We start from the raw sequence: 24,340 nt of genomic DNA on the forward strand, positions 1-24,340 counted from the left end.
TGTGCAAAATACAAAAGGCCATGATCACTTTTGATAGATTATCAGGTTTGTGAAAGTGATTCAGTCAGGAACACTCTTGTCATAAGTTTAACCGTTTACTGCAACAAATGGAAATGCAGTTATGAAGACGATGAGCCAGTTTACCCAGTGAGCGGTGGAGTGGTTTATCTGCCTGGTCCAAGGTACTCTTATAGAGGGAGGAAAAAACACCAAGTCGTTTCAGCTCAGAGGCCTTTGCCAGGGCGTGTGTACAGTAGGATCGTGCTATAGTAAAGCAGGTGCTTCCAGATGTTCCATCATGTGACCACACATGTCACATGACGCACGACTGAAAGATTTGTTTAAGAAAAGAAAAAAGGTTAAAAGAAAAAGAACTGCAGCGGCGAAAAGAATTTTTTTACAAAAGTGGTTTAAAATTGATTTCTTCATTGAGGACCAGGAAAGTCAAATTTGAAAAATCCAGTTTCTTAAAACGACCCCCTCCTTCTTGTGGTGATTTTGACATGTTCAGTTCCCTCTGCTCTTAGGAGGGTTTCATTGCCGGAGTGACGTTTGTTGAAATCCATATTATCACTTGTAGTTTCTAGTTTGGGTCAAATTCCTAAAAAACTGTTCATATACAATTCACTTGCTACAATCCAATACGATTCTCCCTTTGTGCTAAATGGCCACTATAATTGAAATCCAAACCTCCTGAGTCAATATAACAAATAATCCTGATTTCATCGAGGCTTTCTGAGACTTTGAAACACTCAGTGTCTTCTGTGGTTTCACTACGACTGTATTATTTGGCCTACAGCTTTGGTCCAAAGCGATTTACTGCTCATGTAGTATCCACCTTGACAACTAAAGTAAACTTCATATGTAAAAAAAAGCAGATTGCCCCATGAATACACATTGATTAATTAAAATATGCAACACATAAATAATAAATCTGCCTTTTCATTTTCTTTTACCTTCAGTATTTGTTGCAGTAAGCAGTTTTTGCACCCAGCTCTGATGTCCTTGTTTCATTTAATCAATATCTAATCAGTATCGTATCAGGTTGAGTCAGGTGTGGTGGGATTCAACAAATACATATGATGATCTTTTTCTCACGCTGTGTGTGAGCCGGAACTTCATGTAACGTTACTATAAATCCAAAGTTAATGAAAGCTTTGCTGTGTATTGAATGAAAACACAAAGATGTATCTGTATTCCCTCCACCGACACAATACTGTTTGCTATTAAGTCGTACCATTCAGGACTCCATCAAATCTAATGGCCGCAGAGTCTTGTAATGACCTCATATCGAGGCCTCATCCTCTGCGAAGCTACACACCCAACAGATGATGTTTCCCAAAATGTATCCGTCCTCCATTAACAGTGCAGCATCCGCGGTGGAAATGAGCAGGACTTTTATGATTAAACCATAAAGCTCTGTCTGGTTTTGCAGCGAGAATACAAATAAACAGAGAGCTCCTGTCTTTATTTGTCCAGGAAAGACTTGTTGAGGACTGTTTTGGCCCCCTGCTGCTCACTCAGCCAGGAGCGTCCCTGCATAACCAAAATGTTCCACTGTTGGTCACCGGTGCACGTGTCCATTAGTGCTCCTGCAGAATGATCTGAGGCATGCTTTTTTTTTTGTCATGACAGTGCAAGGGAATAAGTTCAAAAGTAAAATATTCTTTGTGTGGTTCACAGTATGAGAGTAGAAGAGCGCACTCTTTATGGTGCAGCTCTCTGCCAGGCAACAGCGAGCGCCTACTGCTATGCCACCACAACCGCCAGGTGCTACCAGTGGAGATTTGCAAATCTTTTTGTATATAATAGTGTAAGCTTTCTTATCTAGATGTATGCAAAGTTCTCTTTTTTTTAAAGTGGCATAGAATAGTGTGTTGGTATTATAACTGAGCGTCCTGGGTTCACTTGACCCTCTAAACTTAATAAGGAAACGATAAATGGGACGATAAGTCGAAACTTCTCAATTTAAACATTCATTTGACACATTTTGTTATTTATTTAGAACAGTGTTTCCCAATCCTGGTCCTCAGGGCCCACTGTCCTGCATGTTTTAGATGTTTCTCTGCTCCAACACACCTGATTCACATGATTAGCTCGTCATCAAACCTCTGCAGAAGCCTGATAACAACCTGATCATTTGAATCAGGTGTGTCGGAGCAGAGAAACATCTAAAACAGGCATGTCCAAACTGTTCCATAAAGGGCCGAGTGGCTGCAGGTTTTCATTCCTACCAAGCCGGAGCACACCAGGCTCGACTCATTTAATCACCTGATTTCAGTCTTCAAACAGCTGATTAGTCGAATCAGGTGTGCTGTAGACTGGTTGGATCAAAAACCTGCAGCCACTCGGCCCTTTATGGAACAGTTTGGACATGCCTGATCTAAAACATGCAGGACAGTGGGCCCTGAGGACCAGGATTGGGAAACACTGATTTAGAACATTACTAGCATGTGGAAAATCAAAAATGATGAGACCAGAAACAGAGTAAAATTACTTCGAGAATTAATGTTGCTTTAAATGCACTCAGAATGAAAACCCACTAACTTGGAGTTTTTTTTTCTTCTTCATAGCGATAACACAACAAAAATAATTTTCCCTTTCCTATTCTTTCCCTGCACTTTTCATCATGTAACATCAGAGTATAACAACATGGTTAAACAGTGGTGTCACTAGTAACACAATATGGGAACATTTTGCAGTAGACAGACTTTAGCTCAATCCCAATCCTCCTGTTCACAACTCTAATGAATGTCAGTTTTACAGATTATACTAGACTTGACAAGATTCTAGTACCATCTAGTGTTGCCTAGTTGTCTAGTAAACAGTAGTAGCTTTTCCTAAATAAAGAAAACACACAAAAAACACATTTGTTAAGCCACAGAACAGCAAAGTGCATTTCCTCATTGGAAATCTTACAGTGCATTCATGAACAAAATATGATCATATTTTTTTATTAACAGTTTTTGCATGAACTGCAAAATGAATTTACTTGTAAAATAATGAATTCACTCTTGCTCCGGGGTGCAGCCTGCATGCAAAGACGCACACACCTGAATCTCAGTACGGCTTTATATCTCCCCAGAGTGAGGCAAAAGCATAGAGAGTACCCAGAGACAGATATGATTCTGGTCATAAGTGTACTTTATCACCACTTAGGCCAAACCTGCTGCTCAGTCTTTCCCTCAGCGTTTTGGAGATGACACACAGCCAAAACAAATCTACTGCAATCAACAAGAATACAAATTCATCACTCATGCTTCGCCTGACCACTTCATTATTCTCATCTACTGGCTCTGGTAAGCATTTCCATTATTATCAGAGTTTATGTTCAGGAAAACGGCTCATAAAGGAAAATACACACCTCAGCGATTACTCTTTTTTTTTTTTTTTACCCCGGTACAGCTGCTTCAGTGTCTCTAGTGTCTTCAGTAAGAGGAATGTGCTGCTGTTAACGTGACAATGTTATTTCACAGAAACACCTTTTACTGTAATAATAAATTAAAACAGTTTAGAAACACTCTACCCGTTGTACACCTGGCTAGACAAATAACTAGGCGGCTTGGCAACAATATAAAATATACAAAAGTTTTTGGAGAGACTCACGAAAGCAGAAATTAGGCATAATTTACATGCAGTGTTGCCCATTCGTAAGCTGAAGTCTGCATGTGCCAGTGTCCAATTTTTCACCACTTTGTACATTACTCCCCAAAATTAAGTTGAGCATATCAGCACACACTGGGGCGTTTTGCAGCCAGATGTCAAGTGGTCCCCGTCCTCCATAGCGTGGCTCGGCTCAGCCTTAGAGATAGGATGAGGAGCTCGGACATCTGGGGCCAGACAAGATAGGTAACCAATCCAGCAAGGTCAGGTCTACCCTGGGGTCTCCTCCAAGTTGTACATGCCCGGAAAGCCTCTAAACTAAGGCACCCAGGAGGCAATAATATGCCTGAATCACCTCAGCTGTCTCCTTTAGACGTGAAGGAGCTCTGCTCCAACCTCTCAGGATCCACCTGGGGGAACAAGAAAACATTGGTAGATGTTGGGAGAAGGACATCTTGAATACCCAACCCTAGATAAGTAGAGGAGGATGGATGGGTATCAAAACTTTCTTATAGTGTCATTGGGTCATTAAAATCAATTCAGTTCATCATCTGTAATGTATGGATGTAGTCAAATCAAGGAAATTTCCTGGCAATCAAAAATGGAGATGGCTCATAAAGTTCTCAATTTTATGGCAGTTCAGCTCATTTGATTCTGGTGTGTCTGTGTATAAAAGGACAAACAGTGTTATAGTGTCACTAACAAAATGCTCCAGGGGACTAACACGTTAGGACACTTTATTGGGTACCATAAATATCCACATTTCACGGCAGTCCTTCCAAAAGAGTGACGATCAGGCTCAGGTTTGTAGTTCAGTTCATGTGTCTGGGTGCAGATTTGACTCACTGTCCTCAGGCTGGGCTAGCGGTAGAAAATAAAATCCCCCCCGAGGGAACGGGCTTCAGAGGACCAGCTGGGAAATGTTGAGCGTGGAGAATGAATGTGTAACACCACCTCCTCCTCCAACAGCCCTTCTTCACTGGCCTTTGATCGAAGCTGAGTTCAACTGCCAACCGCTCGAGTGGAGCGGCTCACTGGCCAACAGTGGAGGGCTGTGTTTGGACTTGGGCACAGTGCATGAAGTCTGACAAGTGTGAATGTGAAGGAGGATGTCATTGAAAGGAGTGTGTGTCCTCAGTGGACATTCTGTTGACTGAGGGAGGTTTACAAAAACTAAAAAAAAAAAAAAAAAAAAAAACTAGGTTAACATGATGGCAACAGATTGGTTCGGTTCAGCACAGCAGGAAGCTCCTGCGTTTAAATTTGCTGCCGTTCCCCTCCTGTGTGGGTTAGGTGTGGGCTCAGGTGAACTGGAAAGTCTGACAGAGACCTATCCAGTTTGAACAGACATGTGAAAATAATCTCAGGGCTGTCTTTTTTTTTTTTTTTTTTTTTTTTTTAAATGGAAGCCAAATTGAAAAGTATTGTCTGCTTTAATGCAGTTTTCAGGAAGAGGTGCAAAGATAAAGCATCATGCATCACCTAAGGCTGAGCTGACTGACGGACAGTTGGCCTGGTTTAGTTTGAAATCAGAATGCAAGTGTTTTCAGTTTCTTCCTATGATATTTTTGAGGAAATGTAATTGCCTTCCTTATTATTTGTAGTGGCTTGTCAATCAAGGAAGTGACCATGGTGGTCAGGGTGGATTGTGCAAAGTGAGTCCTGTGTTTGGTTTGGCTTCAACTGAAATGATGAATTATGGGTCCTCTGCAGCAGCCGTGAGTTTGATTCCAGCCTGTGGCCCTGTGCTGCATGTCATCCCACTCTCTCCCTGCTCCATGTCCTATCAAATACAGGCATAAAAGGTTTGTTTCGACTCGGAACAATGTATGTGGGCATCATGTTGATGCTGGAACTTTATTATTATCATCATCTTATAGACCACTTTGTGTGTTTCGACATCTTGCGGCGATGCCATGGCTGCAGTGGCACGTCATGTCCGTCCCTATTGGTGTCTGCTGGTTGGGTCTAGAAGGGGACCACAAATTTGCAAGACTCTTGCAAGATTTTTATGGTTTGGGTCAACATGTTGATTCTCGCAAGATCTTGCAGATCAGTGGTTCCCTTCTAGACACCGTGTCTGCTACTACTTGCTAATAGTGACAACATGGATAATTGGATTGACAGCAAGTAAATATAAAAGTAGAAAATGTAAACTTCTTGGGACGGCTTACATTAATTCGCGCTCATATGGTAGAGGGATGCCACTGCAGTAATGGCAGCTTGTTAACTTCCAGTACTTTGCCAGATTCGTCTATGGAACTATTTCACTTTTTTTTTTTATTCCATTTCATGGCCTTGTAGTTGAGAACTGCAGGTCTAAGGTGTCTTGTGAGAGTTCAGCTCTGAAGGGAATACTGTTGCAAATCATTGATCAGTCCAGATTTCTCTGAACAGAAGACAGTTGATCTTTAAAATTCAAGTCATCCGTTTTTGCATGCAGATCAGATCCAAACTCGGCAGTCAGTGCACCATCAGTGAGGCCTTGAGTAAGCACAGCTTTAAAGTTAATGTAGCATTGTCTACCTGATTGCATCTAATGCTTACTGTTTGAGCACTCCGAGTTTGTCTCCGGGGCTCCGTTCATTGAATCTTAAAGAACAGCTAGAGGTAATAAATAAAAGACAGAGGGAAGACCGATCAATACATGAAGTCTGGTGGTCGAATTCAAAATGTTATCAAGTGTACACAGGCAGGCATGTGAGTGCAGGGAGTGTCTGAGCAAACACTCTCGTGAAGAAAATATGCAGACAGACACGAGAGAAGGAAACGTTAAATAGTAAAATGATCATTCTTTGCGTACACTCGGGAGAGCTTTGACAATTTTAATGGACAGGAACAGAAAATGACAGCTGGTTAGTTTTATGGTTTTTAGAAAGACGTTTCCTTTTCCTCCCTAGATAACACTGAAAGAACTGTGCCAGACCTATGTTATATTCTCAGATTGATTTTCTACATCCAGGTCCAGCTTACATGTTCTTGTTGCTTTCCTCAACAAATGGTCGATGGAGATTTTTGGTCATCATATAACCCAGGAGACTGCCCTCCATGAAAAGTTACAGCAGCACTTGTTCCAGCAAATTCCCTCAAATTATATAAATTTAGGTTCAAGAGACACTGCTGTTTATTTAGGACATTTTGATGCAACACGCCGCACAAAATAAAACCTCACCTGACCTCCCTCTCCCCTCCCAAGCAAAGAGGTCTCACTCAGGCGTCCCCCTCAGCTCCCTAACAGTCAATATGGCAGTGAAGATAAGAAGAACAGGGATTTATTCATCTTGTATCATGCTGTACTTTAGTGGATCATAACATATGAGGTATGGAATTGCACTGAATAAAAAAACTGTTGGACCAACTTTCAAAAATTACTTCAGTAGGCAACATACAAATAAGTTTTTGCAAATCATGTTAACTTCATTAAGTGCGTCTGCTTCAAATCACATGTACTTAATCTGATTGCTTCAAAACAACAGTTTGCATTAATGCAACTTACATTTAAGGCAGGTTGAAAAAAATCTTTTCAACTCAGTTATTTGCTTTACCCAAAAGTAAAATACCATTTTTTAATGACCTAATAGCAAGAAAACTAGTTTTTTTTTTTTTTTTTTTTAATAGTAACCTTACTATGTTAAGGCATTAACATAATTGCTAATGTTAGCATTACTTAAGGATAGCCTCTCAAAAACTTAATATAATTTGACCAAGTCAGGTGGACCATTTTATATTTAATGTAATCCATTAGTTAATGGCAAAATATAATTTAGTCTTGCACCAGACTTTATCTTCTTTCCAAGACACTAAGAGAAAATAGCGGCTCAGCTACAGGAGGAAAATCTGGAAAGTCTGATGCAGATGTCATGACATCAGACATACAATACAAAGAGAATCCTAACTGATGCAATTTTGCAGAAATAAGAATATCAGATTAAAGGGTACGGCATGTAATTTTGAGTTGCTATAATCCACATGCTTTGGATTTGGTAGATGCGATCTACCAAAGCATCTACTGACTGGGGCTCATTCAAAATGTTTAGTTACTTCAACTGGAACATCTGTAGATTACGCTGTAAAAAACTGCATTTCAGTAGTAGTTGAAGAGGACACCAAACTTTTCTATGGATGTCAGTTTTTGAGGCACAACAAAGACCCAAATGCAACAGACTATAAGCCTTGTTTTCAGCCTAGCAGTTGTCGATGACTCGCAGCCCCTACAGGCCAGATAAGAAGCCAGGAATCAGAAGTTAGTATAAAACAGAAGTCAATAAAAGAGGTTTTTCAAACCTTTTGACTCACACTCACTGTGCACAAAAGATATTAGGCTGGTAAATCCAGTAGTATGCAAGATTAGCTGCAGACAAATTCTCACACACTCACTTTTATAATCCCCTCAGATCTTACACCTGGCAGAGATAATTCCAGAGAGAGTACAAGACACTGAAGTATTTTTTTTATAAACTTTCTTTTAAAGCTGAAATGACATTAAGCTTAATTTTGAGCTCCAACAGAGAGCAGGAGGAGAAGTTTGCATATTAGATGCGATTAGATTAAACTTTAACAGTGGAGTAAATGTCAGCACCATACATGTGTCTGTAGGAGGCCTAATGAATTGGCAATTAGACTGTGCTTGTACTGTATGTTTAGTCTGATGGAGGAAGGCTGTACAGCGTTTGCACAGGATGGTGCAGACAATGAAGTTTAGAGGAAGATAAATATAGGAAGGGGTAGAGGAAATGGAGGAGTGAAGGAGAGAAATGCATTTGATGCTTCAATGAATGCTGTGATTTCATGGATGAGAGGAGAAAGTTTGGCTGAAGAGGAGAAGTAGGAGGGAGGGAGAAAACGGAGGAACAGTTTGTTGTTTCAGACAGCCAAAATGTTTTGTACCTGAGCACTGGTTCTTTTTATTCCAAATCGATGCACCGTGCATTTCTTTATTTTGAAAGAACACTGTTCCTTACATTTGTCTGGGGATAAATTTAGAGAACTCATCATCACTCGTTATTGTCATTTTATGATGATGTGCGTGTCCTGCACATCCTGCAGAGCTCCTGCAGCCTGCAGGGGGGGGGGGGGAAATAACTCCCCTTAACCATAGATTATATTAAGTAGGTTGAAATCCTATTAAAAATACGAAGTCGACGGCTCCAACTCGCCATTTGGACTCCTGTACTCATTTTTGCGCACACAGTTACTACACATTACTATTACTATTAGTATATGTGCCTGTTTTGGGTTTATGTTTTGGGCTCCAACTCTATGAAGTTTCTGTCAGGCTTCCTGCCAGCTCAATCTGCTCTGTGCAGCTTGATGTGACACCCGTCAAAAATAGACAAGCATTGTGTGGAATGGTCGCAATCAGCCCCGACGGATGTGGTGCAGCAACCGAGCCATGCCTGGTGGAACGGAGCCATACAGCATTACACACTTGTCACGACTCGAAACTTACATAGGGGGAGAACCAGTGTACAGTGTACTGACCGAAGTCAGTGTAGCATCAAAATGATTCTGAAGCTGCTTTAAGATGTTTCAGCCTGCTGCAGCCTCCTCTGCAGGCCACTTTGCAACCTGCCTCCAGCCCAGCTCCTCATTTTCATGCTGTGTCTGACTTAATCAATGTAATTTCTGTATGCACAGAGGGCACAGAACAGAACTATACTGCCAAAAGTAACAATGCTGTTTTTTTTGTTGCGTAAAACCTTAGAAGGCTGTGAAAAAAAAAAAAAATAAAACTGTTGCAAAGGCTCCCATTATTAACATCTGGAGTATTAAACAGTGACAACTGTATCGAGAAATATGTGCTGGACATGAGCGAGCAGTTTGATGTTTGGGTTTAAAGCTGCCAACAAACGGCAAGATGAAATAGTATATACACTCTATTTTCAGAGGAGTTACAATATTAATAAAGTAGAATCTAAAAAGCAGGCACTTTGGATAAAAGCGTCTGCTAAATGGACAGGTGCAGGTGAATGAAAAGGAGAGTGGGAGGTAAAAGAGACCCACTGAGAGTACAGAGAGGGTTTGTTAAATGGAAGAGGAGACACGGGCTCTTACAGGGTGAAGAAGAAGCAGGTAGAAACTATCAACAAGAAGGCTGAAGAGGGGAGTAGACAGGATAAGTTGTGAGAGCTGTGTATGTAGATTTGGGAGTCGGGGCAGAGAGAAAAAGTTTGAGCAAAAGTTGAAAGAAATTCAAGGACAGACCTGAGCTGTTATGCAACAAGCGGGGAGGAGAGGAGACAGAATAAGAGACAGATGGGTGTGGGTGATAAAGGAGGGAGGCTGATACATAGGTACAAGGAACTTTGCCTTGTAAAGTGAGGACAAGAAGAAGCCCTTGTCCTCGCTTGGTGTTTCTATTATTTGTCGCCTAAGTTCACTGAAATAAACACAACCAAGAAGAGATGAGGGACGGATCAGGAGGTAAAAAAGAAGTTAAAAATAGCTGCTCTAAATACTTTTAAAGACATTGTAACCCCCAGAATGACATGTTTTAAAAACTGAAACTGTCTTTTTCTTGGGAGGACAGACGCTTGTAAGAGCAGAGGAAATTAGGAATAAAGGCCTCTCTCTCAGTCGGCTAAAAATAAAGGCTGGATATTCTCTGCAGTTAAGGGAAATTAAAGGAATTTAAACGACGGGTCGGGTGATATTTTTCAATAAATCCCACTAAAAGTCATGAGAAAACTATCAAATGACAAAACAGATTTCAAAAGTCATACTCAATGAAGACATGAAGCAAAGTAAAAATGTCAGAAGCCAAAATCGGTTGTACAAATGGTTAAAGAAAGGGATAACATTTTGAATGCAATAAAAAAGTCAATCTATCACATTATTTTGCTGTTGTTAAGGTTATGTTGTTCAAACCATCCTCACACTGAGCAAGCACATTAATTTAAATTCATTTATTCATTATCATTAGCTTGCAACACAGGGAGTGACATAATGAGTTTACTCTACACCTTGATGAAAATGGAACAGAACAACAAGGAAAAGGCTGCTGAAAAACATTTGAACTAAATGACATTTAATTTACAAAACCATTAAAAAATAAACCCACCGAAAGTAAAGGAACATAAAATAAAAGAACATAAAGGTGTCTCAGAAGTCAAACCAATAAAAAGAAGACAATTAGGCTCGATTAGTCTCAGAACTCCTAAAAGGCGTCCTTAAAATTTATCAGACTAGTTGAAAAATAGACCGCCACACACCAGGCATATCCAGATTGTATCCAGGTAGCGTGGACAACAGCGAAACGCCACATGAAATGTGATTTTTTGCCAATCAAATCCAAGGCACATTTGGGAGCGGCTGGAAATGAGGATGTGTCTCAGTCTGGACACTCAAATCAGATTTTAAAGTGTCTTTTGTGGCACTTGCAACATGACACAACAGAAACATCAAATCCAGAGTGACATCAGAGCGCCTGAGTATTAAAGATTCCTCTGTTGCTGAGTTTGTTTGCTATTACAAAGGAATTATGCACTGAAACTTGACAGCGTTGTTTGGAGGACGAGATGATGGACGTCTCATTGATTTCTCTTGCTTCTGTGTGGGAAAGTAATGTCACCTGCGTGCACCTCTCTCGTTACTACAGCAACCTATGCAGATCTGGTTTAATCTGGTTTGCTTCTCAAATCAGATCTTTAAGACAATCAGCAACCAGTCAGGAGAGTCACAAGAGCTGGATCAGGGTACTTTGGAAAACAGACTTTCAACAACGGCAGCACCGGCCCAACGAACGGCTCTGTGATCAAATGTCGAAGACCAATGACTCTGGGGGCTGATGTTCAGCTCCACTGAAGTTTAGGTGTAGATGAGCCAGGCACTCAGACAGGGGTGTAGCAGACCTGAAACACTTGAAGTCAAGAAAGACAAAAGTAGAAAGTCCTGCACACAGGCGGACTAAAACGATGCATGACCAAATATAGGCATTTCTGCCCAGCGACAATCCCCAAAACCCCCTTACTTGTCCTACACAACTTTGTAATAAATCATGTCTCCACTTGCCAGGAGCATTTTATTTATGTTGTTTAGAGTTCATAGAGAGTTCTTCCAATCTGTGTTCCAGTGCGTGGTGAACACTTCTGTTCTGGTAGCCAGAGAGTCAGCCTGTCCTCTGTCCCCTCCTAAACACACCAGGATCACTCTCTTTTTTTTTTTGGGGGGGGGGGGGGGGGTGAGGGGGGTGAGGGAGCTATTATTAACCCAACCTCCCTTTCACCCAGAACACACCAGATTTGAGCCCGACATATTGGGCTCAAATCAGGCCACAGCATTTTGTCTGTGTATCCAAAGTTAAATATGGCTAATTCTTTCTGCCTTAGAGGTCCATTGTTGTCCAAAACTATTAACTATTATCATTTCACTGGGGGAAAAATGTTTTTGTTACCTTGAACATGACCACTGTGGTTTATTTTGAGTCAATCCCAATTATACGGCCCAGCATCAAATCCACTGCTGCAAACAGTAATAAAACCACTACTGGCAGAGTAACATTTGCTAAGAGACGTTGATATATAGCTCTAGATATGCAGTTGGGGTTAAAACTGTTTTGGTTATGTTTTAAATTAGGTAAATCCAACGTGAGCATAATTAGTGGGTTTGGTGCAGAATAACGGAACACAGATGCAATAATTTAATATTAACATAATAAGTCCCTTGTTTGCCTTTGTCTAATGGAGCTTTTTCCACAGCAGCCATATGAAATAGGTTAAACGCAGCTTTTTAACCAAGGATACTAAATAAGGTTCCATTCCATTCAGGTCAAACAGAGTTAGGATGCTGCTATTGTGCATTTTGGCTAACTGGAAAAGCACTGCTACACTAAATGGAACCAGACCTTAATTAGTATCATTGGTCATGATCATATCTGGGAAATGAGGTGCTTGCACAGAGCCCAAAGGTTACTAAAAGACAGTATCCACCCCACTCACAGCATGTCCGCCCTCCTGCCGTACCACAAGACTACAAAGGAGCTTCTGCCCACAGGCTGCGAGACCGCAGAATCCCTCATCAGCAGGAGAAACACTTTATTTTCATGACCTTTTATTTAGTCATCCATTTGCGGTACATCACTTTTTCTTGTGAGTTGCATAAAACGACTACAACTACCACAATATCCTGTGTCGAACAGCGATCAATAACTGAACCTTGCAGTTGAAGTATCTTGCTCTGGACTAAGATGTTTCATGAATCAACAAAGAGACTGATCAACAAGGTCATTTTTACACCGCCACTCTTAATTCAGAAACAGTCCACAGGAGACACTCGTCACACAGGATGCAGCCGTCTTCAGTAGCCGCTGTTCAACAAATACAGGACAGAACTGGAATCAGGTGACCTTCAGCGCTGAAAGGGTAACATTGGGAAATTGTTTTAACCTTTTTCCTCTCACAATTACTTCAAAACCCATTACCAGGAACGCTGGGAGTTTTTCATAAACAACAATTTGACCTTTTCCAATATTTTTTTTCTCAGTTGATTATTTTTCCACAGAGTTTACAGCCGTGGTACAGTGGTGTCTTGGTGGGTCTCGACACACACACACACCCTCTACTGGTTCTGATGCTGACGTACATTGTTAAGACTAGGTCTGTTTTATCTCACGCAGAGTTTTTCTGGTTGTTAACACAATGGGCCTCATGCGAGAACATTTTCGTATTCTTGTCTTAAGTTTATTATTTTTTTCTTACGCATGGCTCGTACGAACACACCATGTCAGAGTCAAATGCTCGCAACCTCAGAAAACCCTGTAAATTATCTACCTGTGTGTATTTGAGTGCATGTGCATGAGACTTGTAAATTAGCATAATTAACACCCTGATAATACCATATACAGCTTCACTTCCTGCTCGTTATGTCAGGAGGTGTTCGTTCATAAAAATCGCATCAAAAAGAGAAAAAAAGAAGAACTTAGAGTTTTAAAAGAATCGTCAGTGGAATTAAAACAGCTGCTGAACCAAAGGAACAAGAAAAGCGAGTGGTGTTAATGCCGTGTTACCTGAGGGTCGGACTGTCACTGAAGTAAAGAAGAAATGTCTCGATGTGAAACTGACTTCAGGGAGGAAAAAAGAGAAAAAAAAAAAAAGACAAGTGGTCAGAGCCACAGTAGAGGGATAACAGCAGACTGACTGCACGACAGGTCTGGACCATTCGTAAATTGTGTTTGTATCTGTAAGAAAATTCAAAATACGAGAAAATTGGTGAATGCCACAAGTTCTATAATAATGCTTCAGTTTGAACATTAAATCTTGCCTTCTGACTGTATTCACTTGAATATACTGTAGGCCAAAAGGGATTTGCAAATAATGGCATTGTGTTTTTATTCACGTCTTACACTGCATCCCAGCTTTTTGGAATCATGCTTGTATATTCATTCATCTACTCACTGCAACGGAACAACAATCTGCTCCCAAAGTTTGTCTGTTAATCAACACTTCTCTCCAGGCTCAGTGCCATTTAGAGGGGGTGCTTATGTTGCAATACCTTAAGATTAAAGTCAGGGATCAAAAGTCTCTTGTGCACTGTTAATGCCAAAGATACCATCAAAGACTGTAACATGATTGCCTGCGGTATTGCTCTGCAAGATGTGCACTAATACGCATCTGTGGCTATATTTAGGTAGGTATGCAGTAAATCCCTCAGCCCAGAGTTAGGTACAGGCCATACAAGCACCATTACACCTCTGATTTACAGCAACTTTTTCACACCATCAGCAAGTTTTCACTGTGGAAAGATGAGTCTTTAAATGTGTTGGAATGAAAATCATTGTAATGAGATCTCTTTCTCTAAATGTGTGTGTAGTTTTTTGAACTTCAGCTGTGGCAAACAAGAACAAAAAGTGTAGGCTCAATAAAATGTCTTTGTTGTAGAGTCCTTTCAGTGGTAGGTTTGGTGCTGATGTTATCAAGGACTTTTCAAGAAGATAAATCTTCAAACTGTACAGGTGTAGGCAGCCTTATAATACAAAATGTGGATGATTCACAAGGCCACATGCACACTGAAACACTGCTGCACTTTTATTCCTTTATGTTTTACACAAAGCTCTTAACAGACACATTAAATAATGTTTTGTCAATTTGTAATGTTGGAGCAACATTTTTAAAGTAAAAAGCAATTGTTAAAACAATGTTGCCATGGTTCTGTATGTGAAAGAGTGTGCAAGCTGCAAATTATTGCCATTAAATCAAAACATACTGATCATAAAAAAGGCATATACATGCTACTCTGCTTCTTGTGATTAAGACTGATGTCTGATGTGTTGCTGTGATGCAGGAGTTCGTAGGAGTTTGATTGATTTGAATCCTCCTCCAGTTTGCTGTTCATCTTTTGCAGTCCACTTTGACACGTGTCTGAAATCTTACTGGCTTAACAATAAAGAAAACTGTTCTTCAAGGTACATTCAGACTGCAAATTCATGCACTATTCTCAGTGAAATAACTAAATATCTATTGTAAAATGTTTGTTATGGTTTGTTGACTTTAATTTAGTTAAAATGGATATATCTGCAGGACTATAGACATTTTTCACATACGACATTTTGACATGTCCCAGTAGGAAAAGCACAGGTGGTTGAATTCTACAGCCGCTTCAGTACAGGCCTCCGGTATCGTGCAAGCTGGTTCACTGTCACATCTTACTGGGACACTTGAAATGGAACACTTACTAACATCTGTACTTTGCCTACAGTGTCAGAAAAGAACATTTATCAAGCAGACTGAGACCAAGTAGGGAGTTCGGAGACTTTGTCCAGTCAAGCTTCTCAGACATTACTGCCCCTGTTGCATAAATCACCTTAAGTTTCAAACTTTAGTTTGTCTCTTATGCATAACATTTGCATAAGTGTTGCATAAATACTCCTAGGCTTTCTCCTTGCCTAAGTGTTTAGACTAAAGCTTTCACAGCAGTTTGTCATAATATAGCACATGTGCACTTCAGTTACCATGGTTATCCTTCACCCACATCACTCTTTAAAGTTACTAGACATCATTATTTTCAGTTAAATTCAATCAAGCCGTAACAAATATGCACAAGCAGAAGACTGCAAGATGTCAAATCTGTGTTGTCTAAAAAGTTGTGCAGTAAGTTTTTCTCTTCTGAAAAATGCATCTTGGTATCTTGTCTCACAAACTAAACCAACAAGAGCAGGTCTGACCAAGACATGAATAGATTTAAGGTAGAGTCATGTTAAGACTCTGAACCAGAAAGGTGGAGGCGAAGCTTTGCTGGCAGCAGCGTGTGAGGCAGCATTTGTGTAGCAGGGAGGTGTATTTAAATGGACCGCATTGTTGCGAGAACTGGCTGTGACTGATCAGCAGTGGTTCAATCACAGGGCTGACTGCTGATCTCAGCTGGTGGCGGATGACTTCTGTGTCCTGCATGAACTAACACGGTGCAACATTATTTCTTACGGTTTTTCACAGTTGCTAATACGCTAAACCCCATTCTCTGAGCCAAACGCTCAGTGCCCTAAACCCACTTACCGAATCATTTACTCTTTTGGCAAAACTCCAAACACAATCTCGCTCTCAAGGAACACATTTTGCACTCTGATGGAGTTGTGTTGCAAGATGGTAAACGGATGGCAGAAGCTGAACACAACAGTCATCATTTACACTCAAAATTGTTCGCACTTGTCCCAAATTATGGAAATTACAGTCTTCAACAAATATTTACACACTATACTTGGAACTTCAAATGCAATCTGCCGCACGCTCAGTTTTCAATTTTAAATCAAGCTTTTTGCAAAACAGTACACATAGTTATCTGCAGAGGAACATTTAAAATGACAGTTAAATCTCTTCGCCTCTGGCCTGATCCAGCGCAAAGACGTAGGCAGAATGACTCTGTTGTCTGTATAACTTTATGAACAGTATACAATATTTCCCTTACAAAGCTGCGGATATGCAGTTTTTTTTAAAAGTCTTTCCACAGTTGCTAAAACCCTAAACCTCATTCTCTGAACCAAATGCTCAGTGCCCTAAACACATTTATCAAATCATTCACTCTTGCCAAAACTTTAAACACACTGTGATGCACTTGTGTTGCAAGATGATGAACGCATGCAACAGAAACTGAACACAACTGTCATTTACACGCTGCAGCTCAAGTGTTCAGTTGTTTCTAATGACTTGAATGACAGTTTTTCACAATTGTTTTCATAGTTGAGTTAAATGTTCAAGCTCGAGTTCAAAACTTAAAATGCAGTCAATTCTGAACCATCTGTACCGAATCCCTAAAGCAAGCATGCAGCCTTGCAGCACAAATTTCTGCCATCCGCTCAGTTTGCAGTTCTTACTGAATAACGCGTTTTGCAAAACACTGTATACAGTTCTACACATAGGCACGGCATTCAACTTTATAGTAAAACCTGTGCAGTGCCAAGCTTTATTTATTTCCTCCACTCCTCACAGAGGTATTGGAGCTTACAATAATCAACTGAATAGAGTAGAATCCACATACGTGAGTGGTTCGACATCAGTGAGCGATTCAGAGTAAATGGCTGCACAGTGTAAGGCCAAAACCCATAATATTCTATTTTCCCACTTTGTCAAGGGAGAATGTTGCTTGTGATGGACAAACTCTTCTGGCCTGACCCAGAACAAAGACGTGATGCTGAGGCAGAATGAAGCTGTCGTCTGTATTACATGAAGTACATACAGTATACGATATTTTCTGTATTAAGCTGCAAATATACATTTTAAAATTCAAAACACATTCAAAAATTTAACATGCTTTCCTGGACAATGTCTACTCAATGACAGGCTGTGTGTAGGAACTGAAAGCATGGTTTAATTTTGACAGAAGAATCAGAGGTTTTGTGAATGTAGTTTGGTTTTTGTGCTTAAGAAAATGGCTGAAGGTTTCAGCAGCTCTTAACAATTGTGAAAAACTGTATTATCAGCTTGTAAAAACAAATGTTTTATGTATTCGAGTGCATTTTTTCAAGTGAAATCTATGAGGAAAAAGTCCACCGTTTTTGCACAATTCACAGCAAAGGAAGAATATTGTTTGCGTGGATCCAAGTGCAGACACAACAAGGAGGTAGAGATATGATAGAAAAGGAAGAAAGGGAACGCAGGCCTGGGAGATGGAAACTGGGGCCGTGGTTGGAAGCTGGAGGGAGTTGGTGGTCCAAGGCAGGGAAGCAGGGCTGATGAGACAAGAGCATGGGGCTGGGAAGAGAGACCACAGACAGAGCTTCAGGGACAAAACAATGATCTGGAGACAGAGACCGGAGCCAGCACAGACTGGATGACATGGGGACTACAATCTGGCTGGGTGGTGGAGCAGCAGAGCTGGTATTTGTAGAGGTTTGATAACAGTGATGAGGTGCAGCTGGTGTGGCTCTGCTTTGACTCCACACCTGACTCCACTCACACAATCACACACAGGGAGAGACACACAATCATGGTCACAGTTGGTCACACTTTTTAAACTTTTTTATTGTTGTTTAAAAGTGTTTTCCTGCAATTAAGTGACTTTTTCTAAACTTCAAATAGTTCATTTCCTGCTCAAAACTCCTATTTTGTTCATTAAATACCAACTTTATATTTTAAAATACTACTCAAAACATGGCAAACCCAACTTAGTATCAAGTCATTCTTTCAAAACACAAGTGCATTTTCTATCAGAGGAAGATATTGTCAGTCATAACACAATGACTCGAATAATACAGTTGATGATGTTACAAAAACTGCATTCCTTTTATTTTCCAGTTTTGCAATATACAAATTTCTGTTTCCCTCCACAATAAACCATTCTATATATGTGGTTGAGTGCAGAATGTGTGCATTTTCAGTATATCTAGAAGTGAATGATTCATCTTTTCTTACTGTAGAAGAATGGAGAGTAAAGCCCGGGAACCAGACAAATCTGCCGAGCTCATGTTTTCATTCGATTTGTCAGGACATTACTCTGGCAATGAAAGACTACAAAAAACAAATGACAGAATTACTGCGGTAAAAGCTTTACCAGAGCACTGTGATCCAACATTGATCACCGATAATCCAACAGACATGGCCTTGGCCAACAACAGTTGGTCCAACTACTCCTCTGTCTTGTCTAAACATTTTTTTTCCTCTCTACTCTGTGTTGTTCTTTATCCACACTGACCAAAATCAATCTAAAAAGTTCCTGTTTTACCGAGCAGTAATTGACAGAACTTCAACACCTGGCTACGTCTCTCAGTGAGATTGGACTCGGCTGTGGTGTGGCCTGTTTTCCACAACTTACATCAATCAGCTATTCTCACTTTTTCCAATTACGTATTTATTTGAAAATTCTTATCAGTTGTTTCATTATAGGTTTTGAGCTGCTGTTAATACTATATTTAAAGTTTTGAACATTAGGTTTTCATTTCTGACATTTGCAAACAAGAGAGATCCTTAATTACGATACCAGCTAAGCTTGAATGCAAAGAACATTTTTAGCTGCAGTAGGCAGAAAGCCTAAACAAAAAACTGATTGTTGAGTCTCATCTCCAGGACGTGAGATACCAGTGTTTCTCTCCATCAGCCTCTCCTGTCAGATGTAAATGCACACAGTTTGCAGAGGCAATCGCAGCAAGGGAGCACCGGCCAGAACCACCGGTTGTCCCTCTTCTTCTCGCCTCCCTCCTCTTTTAACACTCTAAGTTTAAAATACGTTTCTCCTCCGTTCAGCAGTCGACATGGACAAAGAGACTAATCAGCGCACATTAAACATTCGAGTGGGGTCGGCTCCTCCGCAGGTCACTGCTGCAGACAGGTTGAGAAGCGAGAGTGAAGACAAATACGCTTTTTAATCCCAAAGGCTTGAAATATAAACTCTGAGCTCCCCTCATGCCAGTAAAGGAGTTGGAATCAGAGCAAAATCAGTGTGACCCTGGTGTGTCTTTAGCCAGAAGCTCCGGTCTGCCCCGCCTTTCTCCACTAAACCTTCCCGGCTCTCAGCAGCTGTCTGTTGGCTCTGCAACTGAGTGCAACTTGAGGGTAACGTCAAAAAGTAACCAGGTGAACTGACGTTCGTTGGGTCTGAGCGTGTAGCTCATTAGCCAGATTCTCTTTCAGACTGTCCTGCTGATAATTCTGTCTTCCTTCTTTGAGCTGTTTTTGTTGTTTAGTCAGTAGTTACCAATGCTGGAATAATGACTTTTCCTGCAGGAGTGTCCACAATTGATTCAAGCTTTCTACCAAAGGGACATATATGCACAGCTGCACTAGTAGAACAGCCAATAGAACGCCCTGCGATGACCTGCGATTGGTCAAAGTCTCTCGTCACGGGCCAGATTTCCTAAAGCCTCAAAACAGAGCTAAGAGGTGGTGCAGAAGTCTCAAACCACTCGATTTACAATATGCTGAAAGGCTATTCTAGATTATTGTTTGATGATGCCAAAAATATGTTGCCTACCACAGCTTTAATTGTCTGCATACTCTGAAAATGCAACAACAGATTGGACGAAAGGATGTTGTTGTTGTTGTGTATTGATTGTGAATCGTCCATTTGGATGTATACCACATAAGTTGACAGATCCCATTAGAATCCACCCGATTAAAAGCCCAGACAATAAATCAACGAGTCATACATGGCCATCATGTATTTATTTGTTTCATATGCAGAGAAAAATATACAATTTAAAATTCAAGCTTCAGCAAAAAGTCTCTATGCATTGACAACAAGCCAGCTAGCATGGTAGTTCAGTCTGCCATCTGCAGAACAGGAACAAGTAAGTTTATGTAGCTACAGCCGGAGTCATGTGATGCAAAACAGCTCTGAGACAACCAATCATGACAAGAGTCAAATAAATTCAATAGCATCAGCTAAACAGATATAATTACATGACATTTTAGCCTTAGGTGATGCTCTGACTTAGCCCCGACTCCTAAAATGAGATAAAAAGCTTAGAAACCACTTCAGGTTTTATTGTGTGGGTGGATTTGTGGCTAATAAAAGGTGATACGAGCTTTGACAGCAACAGCTCTCTTGAAGAAAATTTGTCTTTAATTTTTGAGCCCTAAGAACTGTTTCATTTCATGACTCAGGCAGTGAGCAAAATGCAGTCCACAAGTAATACATAGATACATACCAGACAGTCTCCCGCACAGCAAAAAAACACTAATGCGACACTGTTTTTCTCTTTTGATAGCAATAATAGTAATAACAACAACATCAACATTGTATGTTTTTTTTTTCTTCCTAGATTTGGATTTTCAACAGGTTTTTCGTTTGACATTCATGTGGTCTGTAAAATGTAAACGAATGAAAGGAATCTCCCTGCGATCAGATGCACGGAGGTAACAATACGTACCGTTAACAGTTGGCGAGAAGTAGTTTTTATTTATACACCAAGAATAACAAGAGAAAGAGGTCAGACGTTAAATGATGATCAGAATCATGTTTTATACTTTTACATAAGTGTAATATTCAAACAGAATGTTTATACAGAGCTAACAGACAGTATAATGCTCACTCTGCATTGTTAATCAGAAGGATTTCACCCTCTTGGAGTCCTCTTTATGTAGTTTTGTGCTACAAAAAAACACCAAACAGTAATACAAAATATCGTTGCGTCTTCAATTTAACAGTGACAGTTAAGCACAAAGAGCCTCACAGCTGCGCTATAGCACATCTTCATAAAGGTGAATCATGTCGAAGCCAGTGTCCTTGATGCTCCGGCCATTTTTCCTACACAAAGTCTGCTAGGTTGTACGAAAGACGATCCGTATTCATAAAACTATCTGAGAACAGAACAGACAGGCTTGATCATCAAGGATGCCAGAGTTATGGCAGCTTCAATTGACTGCATAGACGGCATTACACCTGGTGAGGACAGCCTTACAAAGCCAGACTGCTTATTCAAAAATGACGTCTCATTAAAGAATTTAGTTTCGTTCTGTGATTCTTCATACCCATTAGCCCTCCACATCCTACTGCTGATGGATTGCAACTAAATTCACTTCACATTTGAGTTGCAAAAGGTCATCAGTGAAAATTTGGGAGTTTTCAGGCACTATTGGACACTTTGTAAATGATAATGTGTGGCGCATCGATGTAGACAAATAATGCATAATTTGGAGGCAATGCAGAGTCCATTATTTTGTATAACAGAACAGATGGAGTGTATTATTGCACTTATAAAGAAAAAAAGGAGCTGTGTTTAAGTCATCAATTTATTAAGCTTTCTTTGGTACAGTTACGCCCATGGTTTGATTATTTTCATCAGATCTAATTAATTAGTAATATAGCTCGAAGAGTTTTTTGTGGTCATAATAAAAAACATTTTCAGTTTATTATAACATAGGTGTCATGGGAGGATTTTTTTTCTATTGCCTCTTAGCAAAAACTGAATTAGATATTTAGATTAAGTTTGACAAGTGAGTGGTGTGTTGATGCAATCAGGTGTGCAAATCTACTGAACAGGAATACTGTCCATCATCTAGTGTGCAGCCTACCTAATGTCACAACTGAGTTTAGCTAATTGCAGAGGCCTTCTTGTGGAGGCTCCAAACAGTTTCAGGGGAGGCTCAGTGAAAAAACATTACATTACATTAAAGGAGATCACATAGAATAGTCTAAATGTGTGTAATTTGGTTAAGATAATTCAGCCAAACAATTTTGGGGATTTTTTTATTTTTCCCAGAGTCAGGAACTAATAAATGCATCTTAAATGTATTTGGAGTTGTTTGAAATGATGCAAAATGGCAAATTTAGCTGTATCTGTTGTTGAGTGTCTGTGAGATCAAATTACATAATCATCATCCCATAGACATACAAGAATTGAAGAAAACTAAGCAGATTAAGCCGACAGCCTCTTTGAAAACCCCTAATCTATCGTGACTTTAAGGACTGTGAAAAGTCAATACTTGGGTGGTTTTGTGAAATTACTAAAAAAAAAGGGCAACAACCGACAAAGATTCTTCTTCTGTGACCTACATGATGAACTTAGATCAATACTATGAGATCCAGTAGCAAGTAATTAATGGTAGAATACAATATCTGTGGTATCTGTGACATTCAGAGCTGGAGCTCGTGTGTCCCCAGACACCTGAACTATGTTTGTTTACTGTTGTTCTCGGTGCAGAGTGGTGTAAAGATACAGCTGAAATCCCCATCTATAAGAGGTAATCACATCATAGTCTTCTACAGAAGTGAAGGGCTCTCGCATATCCAACATAAAGTGATGCACCGAGGACACTGCAGAGTGTGTTACTGGGTTTATATAAAGGCCTGTTATCACAGAGAAGCTCTGAATCACCATCCCATTTTCCAAGCATCTGTGTAGTCAGTTTAACCCAATATAATGTATATTTCACCAATGATAGTTGGCTGCTTTTAAGTGACAGTGTCGCAAGAGCTGTCGCCATGGATACATGCAGTTTAATATATGCGGTGTGCTGATTTAGAGTTGACCCGTCCTAACTTTCTCCCTCTTGTTTCTGTATGTAGATATGTTCAGTGGCAAAGTCATGACCCTCCCGGTGGACCACCACGGGACCTGACTTCAATTTTAAAACATAATTTTACACGTCAACAAAGTCACCATTTGTCATAAAACTGTTCAAGTGCCAGACTGTAAAGATATGGAATTAGAAAGACTACAATCCCGGAAGTTGTGTGAGTGACATCAGGATTTTCTCCCTCCAAAAGCTAACGTTAGCTGTTGACGCGACGATGCCTGTGTGTTTTCGTACCAGGATGTAGTCACACACAAGCAATGGGTCTTGCTCATTCTTTGTCTTCATGGCTGATAAAAGAATGGGAAACATTGGATAAAACACTTAAGGTAAGATATTGTCACACGGCGCAGTGACATCTGTGTTGATGACGTATATTGTGTCTTTTAAAATGATCTTTTAACTTGACAAACATAAGTGTAAATAGCAAATTGCAAATATTAAGTTAGCTAATGTTAGCAAAACACTAGCTAACTAGTTAGCCAAATTAACCAATTGTTTTCTAGCTAGTTAGCTGGTGTGTTGCTAACTTTAGCTAACTTAAGATGTGACTAAATGTCACTTTTCCAGGTGCCCCAGCAACATCTTTTTACCTTTTTCAAAATTTGATTTTTAGACAATTTCAGGTTTGTTCAACTGTTATTGGAGCACAGAGCAAAAAGGGGCGGGACTTAGGGTCAATTGTTGTTAAAGTGTTAACCAGAACTCTGTTTGATGTGTCCACATGTAGGCCTGTAGTTTTAGCTTTTAGAAACCATATTAGCCCGCGCTACACATTTTTGACTTTTCGTGCCCATCAACAAGGCAGTTAATGTTCACATTGTATAAAGTTGAAGGGGGAGAATTGAAGAAACACAAAAATACCACACTGGATTTAGTGCTGGCCATTAATAAAGTAGTTAAACCCTTCATTTAAGCCAAACTCAAATTTGAATTGTTCCCTGGTTTGCCGATGACCGCTGTCCTCAGAGGCTTTATGAATACAGATCTGGACTAGTATAAACTAACAGCGAAGCACCAGTAAAACTAGAACACATTTTATCCAGCCAGAGAGCGAGCTTCAGTAACAGACTTCACTTGATATTTAAGGCAATGTAAGTTCATAAAATTGTTCCTCTCAAACAAAAGAAGACTAAATTAAGAAAATGAACACATATATAGATATGTGCTGCAAAGAACACCTGCAGCAAACAAAATGATTTGTACAGACATACAAAATCACACAACTGACAGCAAACCATCACCCTTCATGACAGGAAATGCTGTCAACTCACTATCCTGAATATCATCCTGTTAATTAA

Source organism: Lutjanus erythropterus, chromosome 6 (genome assembly GCF_056507025.1).
Source record: "Lutjanus erythropterus isolate fLutEry1 chromosome 6, fLutEry1.hap2, whole genome shotgun sequence".
NCBI lineage: Eukaryota > Metazoa > Chordata > Actinopteri > Lutjaniformes > Lutjanidae > Lutjanus > Lutjanus erythropterus.